The sequence below is a fragment of the Geotrypetes seraphini genome, chromosome 2, assembly GCF_902459505.1.
Source record: "Geotrypetes seraphini chromosome 2, aGeoSer1.1, whole genome shotgun sequence".
Classification (NCBI taxonomy): Eukaryota; Metazoa; Chordata; class Amphibia; order Gymnophiona; family Dermophiidae; genus Geotrypetes; species Geotrypetes seraphini.
Genome location: NC_047085.1, coordinates 507,378,060 through 507,396,057, shown reverse-complemented (window position 1 = coordinate 507,396,057; position 17,998 = coordinate 507,378,060). Strand labels below are relative to the sequence as shown.

The following is a 17,998-nucleotide window of genomic DNA, read 5'->3' as shown; positions in this document are numbered from 1 at the left end:
GCCCCCCAAGTGCCACCTTCCTATGTCCTTAGTGTCCCATCCTATGTCCTTAGTGCCCTCATTGCCTCCTTCCTATGTCCTTAGTGCCCCCAGTGCCACCTTCCTATGTCCTTAGTACCCCTACTGCCACCTTCCTATGTCCTTAGTGCCCCCAGTGCCTCCCTCCTATGTCCTTAGTGTTCCATCCTATGTCCTTAGTGCCCTCAGTGCCTCCTTCCTATGTCCTTAGTACCCCTACTGCCACCTTCCTATGTCCTTAGTGCCCCCAGTGCCTCCCTCCTATGTCCTTAGTGTTCCATCCTATGTCCTTAGTGCCCTCAGTGCCTCCTTCCTATGTCCTTAGTTCCCCTTCCTATGTCCTTAGTGCCCTCATTGACTCCTATGTCCTTAGTGCCCCCAGTGCCTCCTTCCCGTGTCCTTAGTGCCCTCAGTGCCTCCCTCCTATGTCCTTAGTGTTCCATCCTATGTCCTTAGTGCCCTCAGTGCCTCCTTCCTATGTCCTTAGTTCCCCTTCCTATGTCCTTAGTGCCCTCATTGACTCCTATGTCCTTAGTGCCCCCAGTGCCTCCTTCCCGTGTCCTTAGTGCCCTCAGTGCCTCCTGTGTCCTTAGTGCCCCCAGTGCCTCCTTCCTATGTCCCCCTCACTGCCTTTCAGACTTTGTCCCACCTCCACCTCCAAAGCTTACCTGCCTGCCTCCCTCCCTCCCATCTCCCTCTGCAGTAGAACCCTTGAGCAGCATCTTTTCATCTCCCCCCACTACCGCCACCATACAGCCGACCCCACTGACCCTCCCATCCGACCCTCCCACCGCAAGACGACCGACAAACCTCCTAACTCCAGTGGCGTCCGCAGCATTCTAAATACGCTGCTTCGGGGCCTTCTACTTCCCTGATTTACTCTGCTGCATCCCTGATGACATTGGGGACGCAGCAGAGGAAATCAGGGCAGTAGAAGGCCCCGAAGCAGCGTATTTAGAATGCTGCGGACGCCGCTGGAACCAGGAGGTTTGTCGGTCATCTCGTGGTGGGAGGGTTGGATGGGAGGGTCAATGGGAGTTCAGATGCGGCGGGGAGGGGTGCGCACGGGGGGGGGGGGGCGACGACGACAAACAATGGGCCTTACAGTGAGTCAGGGCGGGAGGAGGGGAGAGGCCAGAGTGTTCCCTGCTGCCGCGTTCTAAAATAGAGTTTGGCCACGGATCAGAAAACACGGTGGCAGGGATCACGAAACCCTAAGTGCGCATGCGCGCTTAGGGTTTTATTATTAAGAGATTCACTCCAGCCAATGTCCAGCAGGTACAATTTAACAGCATAACAATTGTAAAATGATCAAATATAAACATACAGTAAATACAATAGATAATAACATATATACATAAGATTGCCATACTGGGACAGACCAAAGGCCCATCAAGCCCAGTATCCTGTTTCCAACGGTGGCCAACCCAGGTCCCAGTACCTAGCTAGATCCCAAGTAGTAAAACAGATTTCATGCTGCTTATCCTAGCAAATCAGTTGGCTTTCCTCACTAGCCACACCTGAAGTAGGGTTTGTTAGGGGCCGTACTGTGACGTAAAACTTAAGAACTATTTTGGTGTCCTGGAGTATGTGGGTACATCTTTCCCTTTCCTGCTCTAGGATACCTTACAGCTTACACCATATTAATTTAAAAAACATTCTGTAGTTTTGTTGAAGCCAAATAAGGACCCAGAACTGTCTTCCTCTCATTACCTGATTTCACTCTTTCGGTGGAGACTAAATTGTTTAACCTAAGAAATTATTTATTTTACAATTTATTCACCACCCAAAAACCTAGGTGGTTTCCAAAAGAACATAAGCTTGGTATGAGGTAAACTTGGAAACAGCAAATTGAAACCAAATAATAGGAGCAACAAGAAACAATATCAGAAATATACACATATAACAGCGCTGTAGAACAATCATATAACAGAAATATGATAAATGTCAATACAAACACTATCATTATAGAATGGAAGAATATTCCAAATGACTGGGATATAAGATAGTGTAAGTATAATACCAATGAAACAGTTAATGAGCACACATTACAGCATTCAAATAACATAGATATGACGTTAAGGGCGAGATGTGGCAGAAGTCTTCGGGTGGAGGGGCAAGAGAGAGGTGCTGTATACGGGGGGAGATTGGCAAGAGAGGGAGATGGGGGAAGGGCAAGAGAGAATATAAGAATAGTCTTACAGGGTCAGACTAGAAGTCTGCACGGGAACGGGGATCACGGGAATCCTGTGGGTCCCGTGGGAGTCCCACGGGGACCCCCCTCTGGCCCATGGGGACCCCTCTCTAGCCAACGGGACTCCCACGGGGATGGAAGGCTTTGGAAGCAGGGTTCATCCATATAATATAATGGACACGTCAGCCTTAGTAAAAGAGGGGGTTTATAAGTTAATTACCTGAACAGAAAACAAAAAAAGGGTTCCTCCAAAGAGATTCCACAAGGAAAACAGCAGCGCAAACACAAAAGAAACTGTTGAATTGATGATCCTGTCAGAAGTAATTGCTGCTTTTTATGGGGACAGGCGGGGATGGAGGTAATTCCTTGCGGGGATGGGTGGGGACGGAGAGGATCCTGGTGGGGATGGGCGGGGGTGGGTGGGATTTCTGTCCCTGCGCAACTCTCTAGGTCAGACCAATAGTTTATCCTGCCCAGTAGCCCATCCCCAAGGCAGCCAATCCAGGTCACTAGTACGTGGCAAAACCCCAAAGAGTAGCACAATTCCATGCTACCGATCCAGGGCAAGCAGTGGCTTCCCTCATGTCTTTCTCAATAACAGACTATGGACTTTTTTCCCAAGGACATGGTGGAAGAGGGGTGAGAGATAGAGATGCTGCACAGAGAGAGGGGGCAAGAGAGTGATGCTGCAAAGTAAGAGAGGGACAAGAGAGAAATGCACAGGGTTAGAAAAAAAGAAATTCTGCCTGGGGAGGGGAGATGTAAGAGAGAAAGAGAGAGGCTGCAAGGGGAACGGGGAAGAGTGGGAGAAATATTAGACATGGCAGTGGAGTGGGCAGAAGATGAGATGTTGCATGGGGGGTGGAGAAAGAAGGAAATGTTGAATCCAGGGGGAGAAGAGATAGAAGGAGATGATGGACAGTGGTAGGGAGGGAAGAGAGAAAAATGCTGGACCATGGGGTAAGGAAGGCAGGAGGGAAGAGGAAAAGGACAGGAAGATGCTAAGGAGGTGGTGTGAAAGGAACAGGGCAATATCGGTGAGGGGAGAAAGAGGGAGCAGATGCTGGGAATGATGGAACCATGTAGGAGAGGCTGTGTGTGGGGGGTGGAAAGAAGGGAGTGAGGTATGAGAGGAGGATAGTGATTACAAGGGGTAGAAGTAGGTTAAAACTGAAAAGGAATTAGGTAGTTTCCAGACGTCAAGGCCATTATAAGTGTCATCAAAGAGACTGGCAATTGATCTTGAACCACATTGCAGTTTAAGTGATTGAAATTGAGGGGGGGGTGAGGGAGGGGGTTAATAGAGAGGAAGGAGATTTTACACTGGGACATGGTTTAGATGCTGTGTTTGAGGTTTATGTGTGGCTTCTGTGTGGGATGGGAGAGGGGATGTCGAGACGGAAATGCAGGACACTACATTATTTGGGGTGGGCTTGTTGTGTTGTGTGCCCCAGCTGAACCAATGAAAATTCATGATGGGACCCAAACCAGAACAGCTTGTAAGTTACACTGGAGGCGAGCAAGCACCCATGCAGTGAGCAGTGCGGAGGGCAGGAGGACGAATAGGAAGCCTGTTTCGGCATGGGACACACCACGGCAGAGGGAAAGTGCAGTGGTGGCCTTGGGCTGCCTCTAAAAAATGCTCCAGCGCCAGCGATTCTCTACAGACAGTAATGAACTTCTAAAATTAGACCATATAGGCCAGGGGGACGCTGGACAAGGGAGGAAACAAGGGGAAGCATAACAGCCTTCGGGAGGGGGGGACCTCTTAAAGCCATAGGGCTGAGGGCAACTGCCCTGTTTGCCCTAAAGGCCGTTCTTGAAGTTCATGGGGGAGGAAGATAAACAGAGGGGGATATGCCGGGACTGAAGGTGGAAGGGAAAGAAATAATTGTCCTGGAAACAGGAGAGGGAGAGACATGGTGGACAATGGGATGGAGAGAGGGAAAAGAAATGGAGAGTTGTTGGAACCAGGTGGTGGTGTGGAAGGAGGGAGAGAAATGTTAGATGAAAGAGTAGTCAAGAAAAGGAGAGATGGTGGGATCCATTGCTGTAGCTGCTCTTTCACTTTTTGGGCCGCCAGTAGCATAACTGAAGTAAATATGCTGCCTGGAAACTTTCCCTCTGCTACTGCTTCCTGTCCCCACTTAGGAGCGAAGCATTAGCAGTTGGTGGAAAAATTCCAGACCGCCGAACACAGTGTGCTTACTTCATGCTGCTTGCGGCCTGAAGAACGCATGAGCACCTGCCTTATCAAACTCTGTGGAGGGGAGGAATGCAGTGGGGTCACTGGAGTATAACAGGGGGTTAGTCATTAGAGAAATGCTGGTGTGCGGGGATGGAGAAGAAAACCAAGAAAGAGATGCCAGACATCTGAGGCAGGGAAAGAGAAAAGAGGAGATACCAGACCACAAGAAAGGAGAAAGGGAACAAGAGAAATGTCAGACTACTGGAGGGAGAGCGAAGAAGAGAAATATGCCAGACCAAGGAAGGGAAGCAGAAGAGAAAGGTAGGTGAGAGGGAGGAAGAGAAAGACAGGGAGATGTGAGATCACAGAAGGGAAGGAGGAGAGATGCCACACTGTGGGAAGGAGAGCAAAAAGATGTTGAGGAAGAGATAATGGTTACTGTAGATGGGCAGACTAGACTAGGTGCATCCTCTGATTTCTAGTTTCATGAAGTGCCTTTATGGAAAACCTTTTGTATGCTGAAAGACTAGAGAAACTGGGGCTCTTTACACTGGAAAAGCGGAGGCTTAGAGGGGACATGATTGAGATGTACAAGATCATGAAGGGCATAGAGAAAGTGGAGAGGGACAGATTCTTCAAACTTTCAAAAACTACAAGAACGACAGGGCACTCGGAAAAATTAAAAGGGGACAGATTCAGAACCAATGCTAGGAAGTTCTTCTTCACCCAAAGGGTGGTGGACACCTGGTATGAGCTTCCAGAGGGTGTGATACGATAGAGCACGATATCTGGGTTCAAGAAACATAGAAACATAGAAAATGATGGCAGAAAAGGGCCAAGGCCCATCAAGTCTGCCCACACTAATGACCCACCCCCCTAACTTTACCCTCTTAGATATCCCATAGTCCATCAAGTCTGCCCGCTCTGATTTCTCTCCCCCAATTTACCCTCCTAGAGATCCCACATGTACATCCCATTTTTTCTTAAAATCTGGCACGCTGCTGGCCTCAATCACCTGCATTGGAAGATCATTCCAATGATCAACCACACTTTCGGTGAAGAAATACTTCCTGGTGTCGCCATGAAATTTCCCACCCCTGATTTTTAGCGGATGCCCTCTTGTTGACGAGGGTCCTTTAAGAAGAAAATATCATCTTCCTACTTGATACGACCGGTGATATATTTAAATGTCTCAATCATGTCTCCCCTCTCCCTACGTTCTTCGAGAGAGTACAGCCGCAATTTAGTCAGCCTCTCCTTGTATGAGAGATCCTTGAGCCCCGAGACCATCCTGGTGGCCATTCGTTGAACCGACTCAACTCTCAGCACATCTTTTCGGTAGTGTGGCCTCCAGAATTGTACACAGTATTCCAGGTGAGGTCTCACCATGGATCTGTACAATGGCATTATGACCACGGGCTTCCTGCTACGGATACACCCCAACATTTGTCTAGCCTTGAATGAAGCCTTCTCCACTTGATTAGCAGCTTTCATGTCTTCACTAATGATTACTCCAAAATCACGCTCTGCTGCAGTCCTAGTTAAGGTCTCCCCATTTAGGGTGTAATTTCTGCACGGATTTCTACTGCCAAGGTGCATGACCTTACATTTCTTAGCGTTGAAGTTAAGTTGCCAAGTTGAGGACCAGTGTTCCAACAGGAGTAGGTCCTGTATCATTCCGTCAGGCAAATTGCTATTACTCACTATGTTACATAGTTTGGCGTCATCGGCGAATAATGTTATTTTACCTTGAAGCCCTTTAGTCAGGTCTCCTACGAATATGTTGAAGAGGATTAGATAAGGATTAGATAATTTCCTGAAGGAAAAAGGGATAGAGAGGGCAGGTTAGGAGGGGGGGGTAGCTCTATACATTAAAGAGGACATCAAAACCACCAGGATCACAGATGTCAAGTACACTGGGGAGTCCCTCTGGGTAAACCTGGCAAGAGGCAGAGAAAAATGTCTGTATCTAGGTGTGGTATACAGACCCCCAAGACAACTGGAAGACATGGACGCAGAATTAATTGAAGACATAGAGAACATCACTCTACGAGGAGAAGCTGTACTGCTAGGGGACTTCAATATGCCTGATGCAGACTGGAACTCATTTTCAGCGACAACCAGCGGTAGCAGGAGGCTCTTAACCTCCATAAAGGGAGCACGTCTCAAACAAATGGTAACGGAGCCCACTAGGGCCCAGGCAATCCTCGACCTGGTACTCACCAACGGGGAAAGCGTCTCAGAGGTCTCAGTAGGAGATACGCTAGCCTCCAGCGACCACAACATAGTATGGTTCAACCTTAGGAAAGGCTTCCCTAGATCAAACACGAAAACAAAGGTACTCAATTTCCGGGGCACAGACTTCGCACGCATGGGAGATTTCGTCCATCAGACGCTGCAGGACCAAGCGGAGACCGATGATGTAGAAGCTAAGTGGTTAACACTGAAATCAACCATACATGAAGCAACTAGCCTGCTTCATAAAATCAGTAAATAAACGACAAAGAAACAATAAACCCCAATGGTTCACCACGGAGATCTCGCACCTCATTAAGGAGAAGAAAAAAGCGTTTCTCTCCTACAAGCGCACGGAGAAAAGAGAGGCAAAAGTAGAATATAGGACCAGGTCTACAGCGGTCAAAATGGCAGTTAGGGAGGCAAAACTTCGAGTGGAAGAAATTCTGGCAAAAAACATTAAAAAGGGGGACAAATCCTTCTTCAGGTATATTAGTGACAGAAAAAGGAACACAGGCGGGATAGTACGCCTTAGAAGACCGGACGGAAGTTACGTGGAAGCAGATTCCGATAAAGCCGAACTACTGAATGAATACTTCTGCTCAGTCTTCACCTGTGAGGCACCGGGACACGGTCCGCAGTTGAAGGCAACACAAAGCACAGAAGACCCGTTTCAGAATTTTGAGTTCACACCAGGTGAAGTTTACAGTGAACTGGCAAGACTCAAGGTGAACAAAGCCATGGGACCAGACAATTTGCACCCAAGAGTGCTCAGAGAATTGAGCGATGTCCTGGCGAAACCGTTGGCTGAGCTATTCAATCTCTCCCTAAGTAAGGGGAAAGCTCCCCTGGACTGGAAATTAGCTAATGTCGTTCCTCTGCATAAAAAGGGTTGCAGGGCAGAGGCTGCGAATTATAGACCGGTGAGTCTCACATCAATAGTGTGCAAACTCATGGAAACACTAATTAAAAGCAAATTGGACACGATCTTGAATGAAGGGAATCTTCGGGATCCCAGTCAGCATGGATTCACCAAGGGTAGGTCCTGCCAATCCAATCTCATCAGCTTCTTTGACTGGGTAACAAGAAAGATGGACTTGGGAGAGTCTTTGGACGTCGTGTACCTGGACTTCAGTAAAGCTTTTGACAGTGTTCCACACCGCAGGCTGCTAAGCAAGATGGAATCGATGGGGTTAGGAGAGACACTAACTGCATGGGTCAATGATTGGCTGAGTGGCAGACTTCAGAGGGTGGTGGTTAATGGTACCCTCTCTAAAACATTGGAGGTGACCAGTGGAGTGCCGCAGGGCTCGGTCCTGGGTCCACTCCTTTTCAACATATTCATAGGGGATCTGACTCAAAGGCTTCAAGGTAAAATAACACTATTCGCCGATGACGCCAAACTATGTAATATAGTAAGTGAATGCAGTTTACAGAATTATATGGCACAGGACCTGCTTACATTGGAAAGTTGGTCCTCAACCTGGCAGCTAGGCTTCAATGCTAAGAAATGTAAGGTCATGCACCTTGGAAGCATGCAGGACGTACTTCTTGAACGGAGAAACTTTAACTAGGACTTCAGCAGAACGAGATTTAGGAGTAATCATCAGTGCAGACATGAAAACTGCCAATCAAGTGGAGAAGGCTTCATCTAAGGCAAGGCAGATATTGGGTTGTATCAATAGAAGTTTCGTCAGCTGAAAGCCTGAAGTCATAATGCCGTTGTACAGGGCCATGGTGAGACCTCATCTGGAGTACTGTGTGCAGTTCTGGAGGCCACATTACAGTAAAGATGTGCGCAGAATTGAATCGGTTTAACGGACGGCCACCAGGATGATCTCGGGGCTCAAGGGTCTCTCGTACGAAGAGAGACTGAACAAATTGCAGCTCTACACTCTTGAGGAATGTAGGGAGAGGGGAGACATGATCGAAACATTTAAGTACCTCACGGGACGTGTCGAAGTGGAAGATGATATTTTCTTTCTCAAGGGACCCTCGGCCACAAGAGGGCACCCGCTCAAACTCAGGGGTGGAAAATTTCATGGCGACACCAGAAAGTATTTCTTCACAGAGAGAGTGGTTGATCATTGGAACAAGCTTCCAGTGCAGGTGATCGAGGCAGACAGCGTGCCAGACTTTAAGAATAAATGGGATACCCATGTGGGATCCCTACGAGGGTCAAGATAAGGAAATTGGGTCATTAGGGCATAGACAGGGGGTGGGTAAGCAGAGTGGGCAGACTTGATGGGCTGTAGCCCTTTTCTGCCGTCATCTTCTATGTTTCTATGTTTCCATATACAGGTCCTGGACCCGATGGGCCGCTGCGTGAGCGGACTGCTGGGCATGATGGACCTCTGGTGTGACCCAACAGAAGCAATGCTTATGTTCTTATGTTCTTGGGGCCTTAATGTGGTGCTTTCAGCACTCATTTGAACCATTGTCCGCTTCATCTTTCAAGCACCTCACTTGGAAAGTGATCTTCCTCATTGCTCTCACGTCAGAATGCCGAGTGAGTGAATTCCAGGTGCTAGTAGGAGATCCATCTTATACTACATGTTATCCTGACAAGATAGTTCTTCAAACTCATCTGAAGTTCCTCCCAAAAGTTGTTTTGCAGTTTCATCTCAACCAGTCCATCAATCTTCTGGTGTTTTTTTCCAGAGCCGCATGCTCAACCTAATGAGGCAACTCTTAATACATTAGACTGCAAATGTGTTCTAGCTTACTACTTGGACAGAACCAAGCCTCACTGAACTTCTACTCAGCTCTTTCTGTCGTTTGACCCAAACAAGCTGAGAACTCCTATAACCAAGAGGTCTATATCCATATGGACTGTGAATTGTATCTCATTCTGCTATGCTCAAACTGGTCTGACGCTAGAGGGCTGTGTTACAGCACATAAAGTACAAGCCACGGTGCCTGCAGTAGCCCATCTGCAAACCACTCCTATTGATGACATCTGTAAAGCAGCCACCTGGTCCTCATTTCACACTTTCACGACCCACTACTGTTTGGATAATCTTATCAGACAGGATACTCAGTTTGGCCACAAAGTTCTTCATAATTTAATCTCCAATTAGATGCCAACTTCCCTCCAGCCCAATGGGTGGGAGGTACCTGCGCATGCACTAGAGCAGTGTTATTTAACCACCGGTCCGTGGACCGGTGCAAGTCCACAGAAATTTCCTGCCAGTCCACAGGGCCAGCACTTGCATCGAGCCCGAGACAGTGTTCTTCAACCACCAGTCCGCAGTGCGATCGATGCGGCGTTATCTTCGGGCCGACTCCTTCTTCCTCACTGCCGCACTGCACAATGCCGTGGGCAGCGGCTCCTACACATGTCCTGCACCTGAACCAGAAGCTTTCTCTCTGACGCCAGAGGGAAGGCTTCCAGATGAAGCGCAGAACGTGCAAGGAGCCGCTGCCCACGGCTTCGTGCACTGCATCAGTGAGGAAGAGGGAGCCGTCCCAAAGATTGTAACACCGGGGGCAGCATAAAACGGTCAGGCGGGAGGAGCAGGTCAGAAGGTAAGGCACACCATGGAGGGAGGAAGACAACAAAGGTAGGGGGAATGATTTTATTTTTGAATTTAATGATTGAATTGTGTCAATTTTGAGAATTTACATCAACTGTCGGTATTTTGCACTGCTCAGGAAGAGATGCATTTGCTTCTTTTTCTCTGGGGTTGTACTGCATGCAGAGCCTTGCATCTTAGGGTTTCTTTGTATATATTAGTACTTTTAGTTTTTGGTCCCATATTTTCATAGGGGTTATCTATGTTCTGGTAGGAATGAATGTTGAGAAGCATACAGTGTGCTTTCTGTAGTTTAATTTTGTGGTTAATCATTATATGTTGTTAATAAGATTTTATTGTGTGTATATATATGAAAAATGAATGGAAAAAATAGTGTTGCAATTAGTACTATTAAGGGAGCGAGGTCTGGGACGGAGATGGGCGGGTTCTGGCCCAGTGTTTTTCAACTGCCGGTCCACAAAATAATTATTTTTCTTCTGCCGGTCCATAGGTGGAAAAAGGTTGAAGAACACTGCACTAGAGAGTTGCACGGGGATAGACAGGTTTTTTTTAAGCGGTATATCACGTTTGAAATAAAACTTGAAACCAAACCTGTCCCCGCAAGTAATCTTTTCTGTCCCTGCCCGCTTCCATAAACTTCAGAAGTAGTTATTTCATTTAATTATGCTACTGAATTAAAGGCTGTGGTAGAGACCCATTTACAAATAAGCAAAGACACTTTATTAATTTGGAAATATTAATTGGGAAGAATACATGCTTTGTAAATGGGTTTCTACCAGAGCCTCTAATGTAAATATAAAATATAAATACTCAGCTGATGAGAACCCCCAAGCTGTCAGCTGAGGACTTCCTTTGCAGTTGGCCAGGGGTCCCTTTTGCCAAGCTTGGCAGGCAGCAGTAGCGTCCCTGAGTCACAGATGCTGGCACCTCAGTGGCTCATGGAAGCTGCCAGCGACTGCTGTGCTTGGTGGAGGGGAATTCTGGCCATCTCTAGAGGAGGTCCTCTGCTGGCGGTGCTTGGGGATCCCCATCAGCCACAGCAAGGGTCAGCAAGTACTTCAACACTGTAGAAATAAAACCAGAAATGCATTTCCTTTTCTTTTGAACACAATACAAAGACATTTGCTATATACATTTCCCAAAGCTAACAGGTCCTCCACCTTCTTGAAGCTGCCGATGTAGTTGCGGTACTCGATGATGTTATGCGCCATGGCTCAGCTCACCCCCGGCAGGGTCATCAGCTCCTCCTCAGTGGTCACATTGATGTTCAGTCACTCTGGGCTCACCAGGATCTGGCTGAAGTTGCAGGCGGCGCTGTACTTGCAGCTCTTGGAGCAAAAGCCCTGCCTGCAGCGTTTGCTCAAAGCCGCAGGAAGCAGCTTCCACGTGCCTCCTGCAGCTGACCTGGAAGCGTTCCCTCTGACGTCGCGATGTCAGGGAACACTTCCAGGTCAGCCGCGAGAGGCACACAGGATCTGCTGCTCGCTGCTTTGAGCAAATACTCCAGCAAGACGGTAAACACCGCATCACCGTTAAGCATGAGCAGGGCCACACAAAATACTTCATGGGGCCCACATGCAGCCGCAAGCTAGACACCCCTGGTCTAGAGCTCTGAGTCATTTGTCAAGCATAAAGATCTCTGGAAAATGCCCTAGAGGGAAAAGTGGTAAGTATGTTTTCCGACAACAGAACGACAGTAGCAGATGTGAACAGGCAGGGGAGCACCAGAAGTGTTCCCTTGTGTCTGGAGTGGAAAATGTTCAAACCGACTTCCTCAGTTGACAAGTCTTAGACCCAGGGGAATGGTCACTGTCTGGTCACTGTCACAAAGGGCATTCCAGCTCATTGTGTGTCACTGGGGCAGACCAGTGATGTATTTGATGGTTTCAGCCAAGAACTCGAAGGTCAAATGCATCTTCAGTTGACGAGCATGGCCAGGAAGCTTAGGGCTGTATATATTGGTTCAGCCCTGGCCAAGCCAAGATCTCCTAAATGTCTTCTCATCTTGGCCCATGGTGGGCTGAGCTATCTACCGGATCGCGGTTTATCAAGGTCTCGTGATTATTAGTGGCTCTGGACTGGAAGGTGGACGATAGATGTCACTTCAGCTTGTCCAAAATTCTGCTATCTGCCTCCTGACAAATTTGTGAAAGTTTGTTCATATCACACCTCTCTTCCAAAAAGAGCACTGGCTCCCTCTCTCTCATTTTGTCACATACAAACTGTATTACTTATCTTTAAAATACTATATTTCAGTCACCCACCTTACTTATCTTGTCTCATTACATCACCATCGCTCCTTATACCTTTGTTTCATCAAGTCTGTTTTCTTTATATTTCAAATAATTTTTATTGTCATTTGGATATGATAAAACATACAAGCATATACGAGTATAAATCAAATATAAAATTAGTCATTAAAAAATGTACAGATAATAATATATAGGCAATCATCTAAAGAGAAACAAGGGCCCGGACATTTGATCTAAGTCTACTAGGTCAAATGCACTATTTAGGTCAAATTGGATTATGATTGTACCGTGACCCTTGCTTAGAAGTTCTTTGCCAAATGTTCCTAGTGCAGTGACGTTTCCTAAATTCTGATTGTGACGGGTGGAGGATATTGAAGTGTTCTAAGTAGCATTCGAGTCGTTCTGTGTCTGAATTCTAGAGGGCCTGGGATAAGTACGTGGGATCTCTCAGAGAGATAATTACCGTGGATGGATACGGCTTTCAACTTCTAACTCCCCCTCACTGCTGTCAGATACCTATACACACTACAATCTTCCTAACCCTGCTGCTGTCAGATACCTATACCTACTCTAACCTCCCCAACCCTGAAATGTCCTGTCTAAATTAGATTGTAAGCTCTTCTAAGCAGGAACTGTCTATTGTATGTTAAAATGTAGTGTTGCGTACACATTTCAGCGCTATATAAATAATAAATAGTAGTCATGGGCAGACTAGTTTGGCCATTTGGCCTTTATTTGTCATGTTTCTCTGTTTCCTGATTTGGGGTAAGGTCAGTTTTTAGGTGATAGTTAAGCCATTAGGTTATTTTTCCTATGGTTGCTAGGGTTGCTGCTTTGATCAAATAAGGTGAGCTGCAGTATGCTTTGGACTATTTTAGGCGAAGCCGTTTTGTGTTTTTGAATTTAATCTCTTCAAACGCATTCCCAGATCTGTTGGTATTTCCATAGGTGGTTTTGTTGCAGTGGGTCTAGTGGAGTTGGTGGTCTTGTGTGGATTGAATCATTGTTTTAAAATAGTTAGCTAGTTTTGAGGCTGTTGGAATAGAGGGGTTGTCGCCATTTGTGATGGAAAGCAGGTTAAAAAGAGCATTAACTCAGATGGAGTTGTTGCAAAATTATTATTAAATGGATGGAACCCCAGCAATAAGCTATATCACTCTCAAAGAGAGAGAAATATAGCTCACTTGATTAAAACTTAGCTCTGTAATATCAAGAACTAAGACTGAGAACATTTTTATAAGCAAACTGAAACTTTATTTCTTTTAGAGCAGAATTAATGATAAAAACATTAAAATCAAGCAAGTAAAGCAAGTAGGATCGTTAAGCAAAGATAATAGGCTACACTAGACAAAATTTTGCTAAGGTCAAATTATTAAATTTACTCACAAATACTGGTTAAAAAGTCCTTAGAAGACTGCATGGCATAGTTGGAGAGCTAAGCACAAGGTTGCAGAGAGAGAGAAATGTTGCAGCTTGGTCCAGCCCTGTGATCCAAGGAAGAGAAAAAGAAAGAGAGGGCGGGACATGTGTCTGGCTTTATAGATGTGGCTGGCTTGAAAGCTGGACTCATGATGCATAGCAATTGTCCCATCTCTGAGGCTGGAGAGCAGTCCCAATCATAGAGCAGTCTTTCAATTCCCTCTATTTCAAGGCAGATGATGTCATCTGATTGAATCTTCTTCGAGTGACTTAAAACGGTGTCCCAATACAGAGTATTGTTACTGTCCTGGCCGAATGTGGTATGAAGAGTTTATGAGTGGATTAAAATGGAGGATCTGATGAGATTCTATTGTTCTTGCAGACTGGGGTAGTCCAGAGATGAATTTGGTGTGAAGAGATACTACCCTGTTTCCATCAAATAAGACAGCCCCCCCTTTTTAGAAAAAAATGTAAAATAAGGCACCCCCCCGCAAATAAGCCACCCACCGATACCTGCGCTTACCCGAATCGGGTGGTACGGTGGGTGACTCCGTGTGGTCCCTCCGTTTACCGTATTTGCTTCCATGGCTGCGTGCCGCGCCTCGTCATGAAGTGAAGAGGAGGAAGTGACAGGACTGCAGCGCGCGCACGTGACTCCGCGCAAGGAAACACAGGCAGCTTCCCTCATCCTTCCCTAACGGAGACTGCAGGAGTTAGTTCATGGCCAGAACATCCAAAAGTGAGACACGCAGACAGGTTTCTTTTGCTGTGAGCAATACCACTTACTGTATATAAAGCCTGTTTAAAATGCATACGGTATATAAACAATGGTTTCACATTGTCAAGTCCCCTCTGATGCTGCACTACAGAATAATCTCTTTACTGTGTTTCCCTGATGGAGAACATTGGGGACATTAAATGGTACAATATATGGTATGATGGATAAAGCTGGCCATACACGGTACGATTTTTCGGCCGACTGATTCTTCAGCCGACCGTTTTCTTCCTCCAACGAACGCATTGCGAACGTACCTATCGCGAACGTAATAAAATTCTGTTTTTTTTCAACAATAACTGTGTACTGTAGTCTTCTTCATGGGTAAATAAGGCATCCCCCCGAAAATAAGCCCTAGAGCATATTTTGGCCTTCCAAAAAAAATAAGACAGTGTCTTACCATCGGGGAAACAGGGTAGCCTACATCCTGTTCCACTGATAAAGTTCTGTTCAGCTCTGGTATCCACCCTGGTCTTTCCAAGTTAGAAATTCACTCTCAAAAATACTCATTTAACTTAAATTCAAATAGAAATTCACTTTACTATAAATCCATAATTTAAAATCACATCCTGTCTTGGGTCAGGCAATAATTCCAGCAAACTTTAATTTACCTCCAACAAAACTAAATACATCCTGCTACATATTTTAACTCCAAGCAGAATTCTAAAAATCATACCATGCCACATATTTACAATCCAGCACAATTAATATATCATGCTACAGAGTGATCAATTTTTTTGCATCAAATAGTTAACATTACTCAACCAAGTCCTGACCAACTGTAAAACTCAATTGGTCAGACAGCCCATATGCAAATCTCTGCACACTTTAAACTGCCTCTCTGCTTGGAGGACTTATAGCACACTGACATTGGTAGAGCCAATCAGACATTCACTATCACGTGGCAGATATCAGTGCTTTATAGGAAAATTTGATGCTGAGAAAGTCCCTGGTGCCAAGATTGTAGCATGTACATAGCATAAAAAAAGAATAAGACCATAAGAACAGCTTACTGGGTCAGTCCAATGGTCCATCAAGCCCAGTAGCCCATTCTCATGGTGGCCAATCCAGGTCCCTAGTACCTGGCCAAAAACCAAGGCATAGCAACATTCCATGCTACTGATCCAGGGCAACCAGTAGCTTCCCCCTCCAGGAAATTGTCCAAACCTTTCTTAAAACCACTCTTACAACAACCTCCTGTTACATCCAGACGCAATTTAGGGATTTAAGGCAGCACAGACAGGAGCCAGTCTACAATACCAAAGCTATTTGAGAGTGAAGGACAAACCTGTTGATTCACAGCCAGTGTCTTATTTCATGGTGTAAATTTTTAGATTGAATGTTGATTGAAGCTTTTATTTCACTCAGTACATGTAAAAGTTTTCTATCCTGTGTGGATCCTTTGGTGTCCTTTTATATGTGAATCCTGAGTGAACCCTTTATTACACTCACTAGACGTGAACGGTTTGTAATCTTTATGAATTCCTTGGTGTCTTTTTAGATCTGAAAGCTGAGTGAAGCTTTTATTACACACAGTACATTTATATGGTTTGTCTCCTGTGTGGATCCTCTGGTGAATTTTTAGACCTATAAGCCAAGTGAAGCTTTTCTTACACTCAGTACATGTAAATGGTTTGTCTCCTGTGTGGATCCTTTGGTGTCCTTTTAGATATGAATGCTGAGTGAAGCTTTTATTACACTCAGTACATCTAAATGGTTTGTCTCCTGTGTGGATCCACTGGTGTCCTTTTAGATGTGAAAGCTGAGTGAAGCTTTTATTACACTCAGTACATGTAAATGGTTTATGATTTGTATGAATTCTTTGGTGTCTTTTTAGATCTGAAAGCTGAGTGAAGCTTTTATTACACACAGTACATTTATATGGTTTGTCTCCTGTGTGGAACCTCTGGTGAATTTTTAGACCTCTAAGACAAGTGAATCTTTTATTACACTCAGTACATGAATATGGTTTATCTCCTGTGTGGATCCTCTGGTGAATTTTTAGACTTCTAAGCCAAGTGAAGCTTTTATTACACTCAGTACATGTAAATGGTTTATCTCCTGTGTGGTTCCTCTGGTGAATTTTTAGACCTCTAAGGCAAGTGAAGCTTTTATTACACTCAGTACATGTATATGGTTTGTATCCTGTGTGGATCATTTTGTGAATTTTTAGATTTCCAAGCCGACTGAAGCTTTTATTACATTCACTACATGTAAATGGTTTGTATCCTGTGTGGATCATTTGATGTCCTTTTAGCTTTGAAAGCTGATTGAAGCTTTTATTACATTCAGTACATGTAAATGGTTTGTATCCTGTGTGGATCGTTTGATGTCCTTTAAGCTTTGAAAGCTGAGTGAAGCTTTTATTACATTCAGTACATGTATATGGCTTGTATCCTGTGTGGATCATCTGGTGTCTTTTTAGATGTGAACGTTGAGTGAAGTTTTTATTACACTCAGAACATGTAAATGGTTTGTACCCTGTGTGGATCATTTGATGTCCTTTTAGCTTTGAAAGATGAGTGAAGCTTTTATTACACTCAGTACATGTATATGGTTTGTGCCCTGTGTGAATTAGTTTGTGATTTTTTAGATAGGAAAGCCGAGTGAAGCTTTTATTACACTCAGTACATGTAAATGCTTTGTATCCTGTGTGGATCGTTTTGTGACTTTTTAAATTTGAAAGCCGTGTGAAGCTTTTATTACACTCAGTACATGTAAATGTTTTGTCTTCTGTCTGTATCCTCTGCTGAGTTTTAAGTCCAGTTAAACTTTTATGACGCTTACTACCTGAAAATATTTTCTCATTTTTATGATCCCTTTTGTGCATTTGGAGATCTTTCTGGTGTTTTTCTCCTTTACTCTTGCCCTGGAGGAAGGCAGAAGTCACTTTATCACTATTATTAATTTGGAAGGGTCTCTCTGCTAGGTGCATCTTGTCCTCAGGGATGTTACTGAGCTCCCTTTCATTTCTCTCACACTTAATGACTCCATCCGTTGTGTCTCCTGTAGGGTGTCTCTGTTCCTTTGATTCTTGCTTACAATTCTTTGTCTTAATCATCTCAGGTCTCTGGGAAATATTCTTAAAGACATTTTCTGACTGTGTTTGGATTTGTTCCATTTTTACCAGATCTTCTCCTTGATTCTTTATTCTCTTCCATTCGTGTGGGATCTGCTGATCTGCTGGATATAAACAGAAGGTATTTCTCATGAGTTAGAAAACAGCAGTGGTTTCTAAGATAAGACTTGTATATAATGAGAAAAAGATAGTTTGTATCACACTAGGAGTTTCCGTGTGTGGATTGAGAATCAGTCAGTTTCCTATTTGCAAACAATTTTTTTCAAGCATTTATCTCCAGGCAGTGTAAGTTTGTGAGCTGT

At 45.0% G+C, this 17,998-nt stretch overlaps 1 pseudogene; it reads right to left on the bottom strand.

The window, feature by feature from the left end:
- The window catches only part of LOC117354967, a 136,079-nt pseudogene that overhangs the window by 32,984 nt on the left and 85,097 nt on the right, over positions 1 to 17,998 (bottom strand).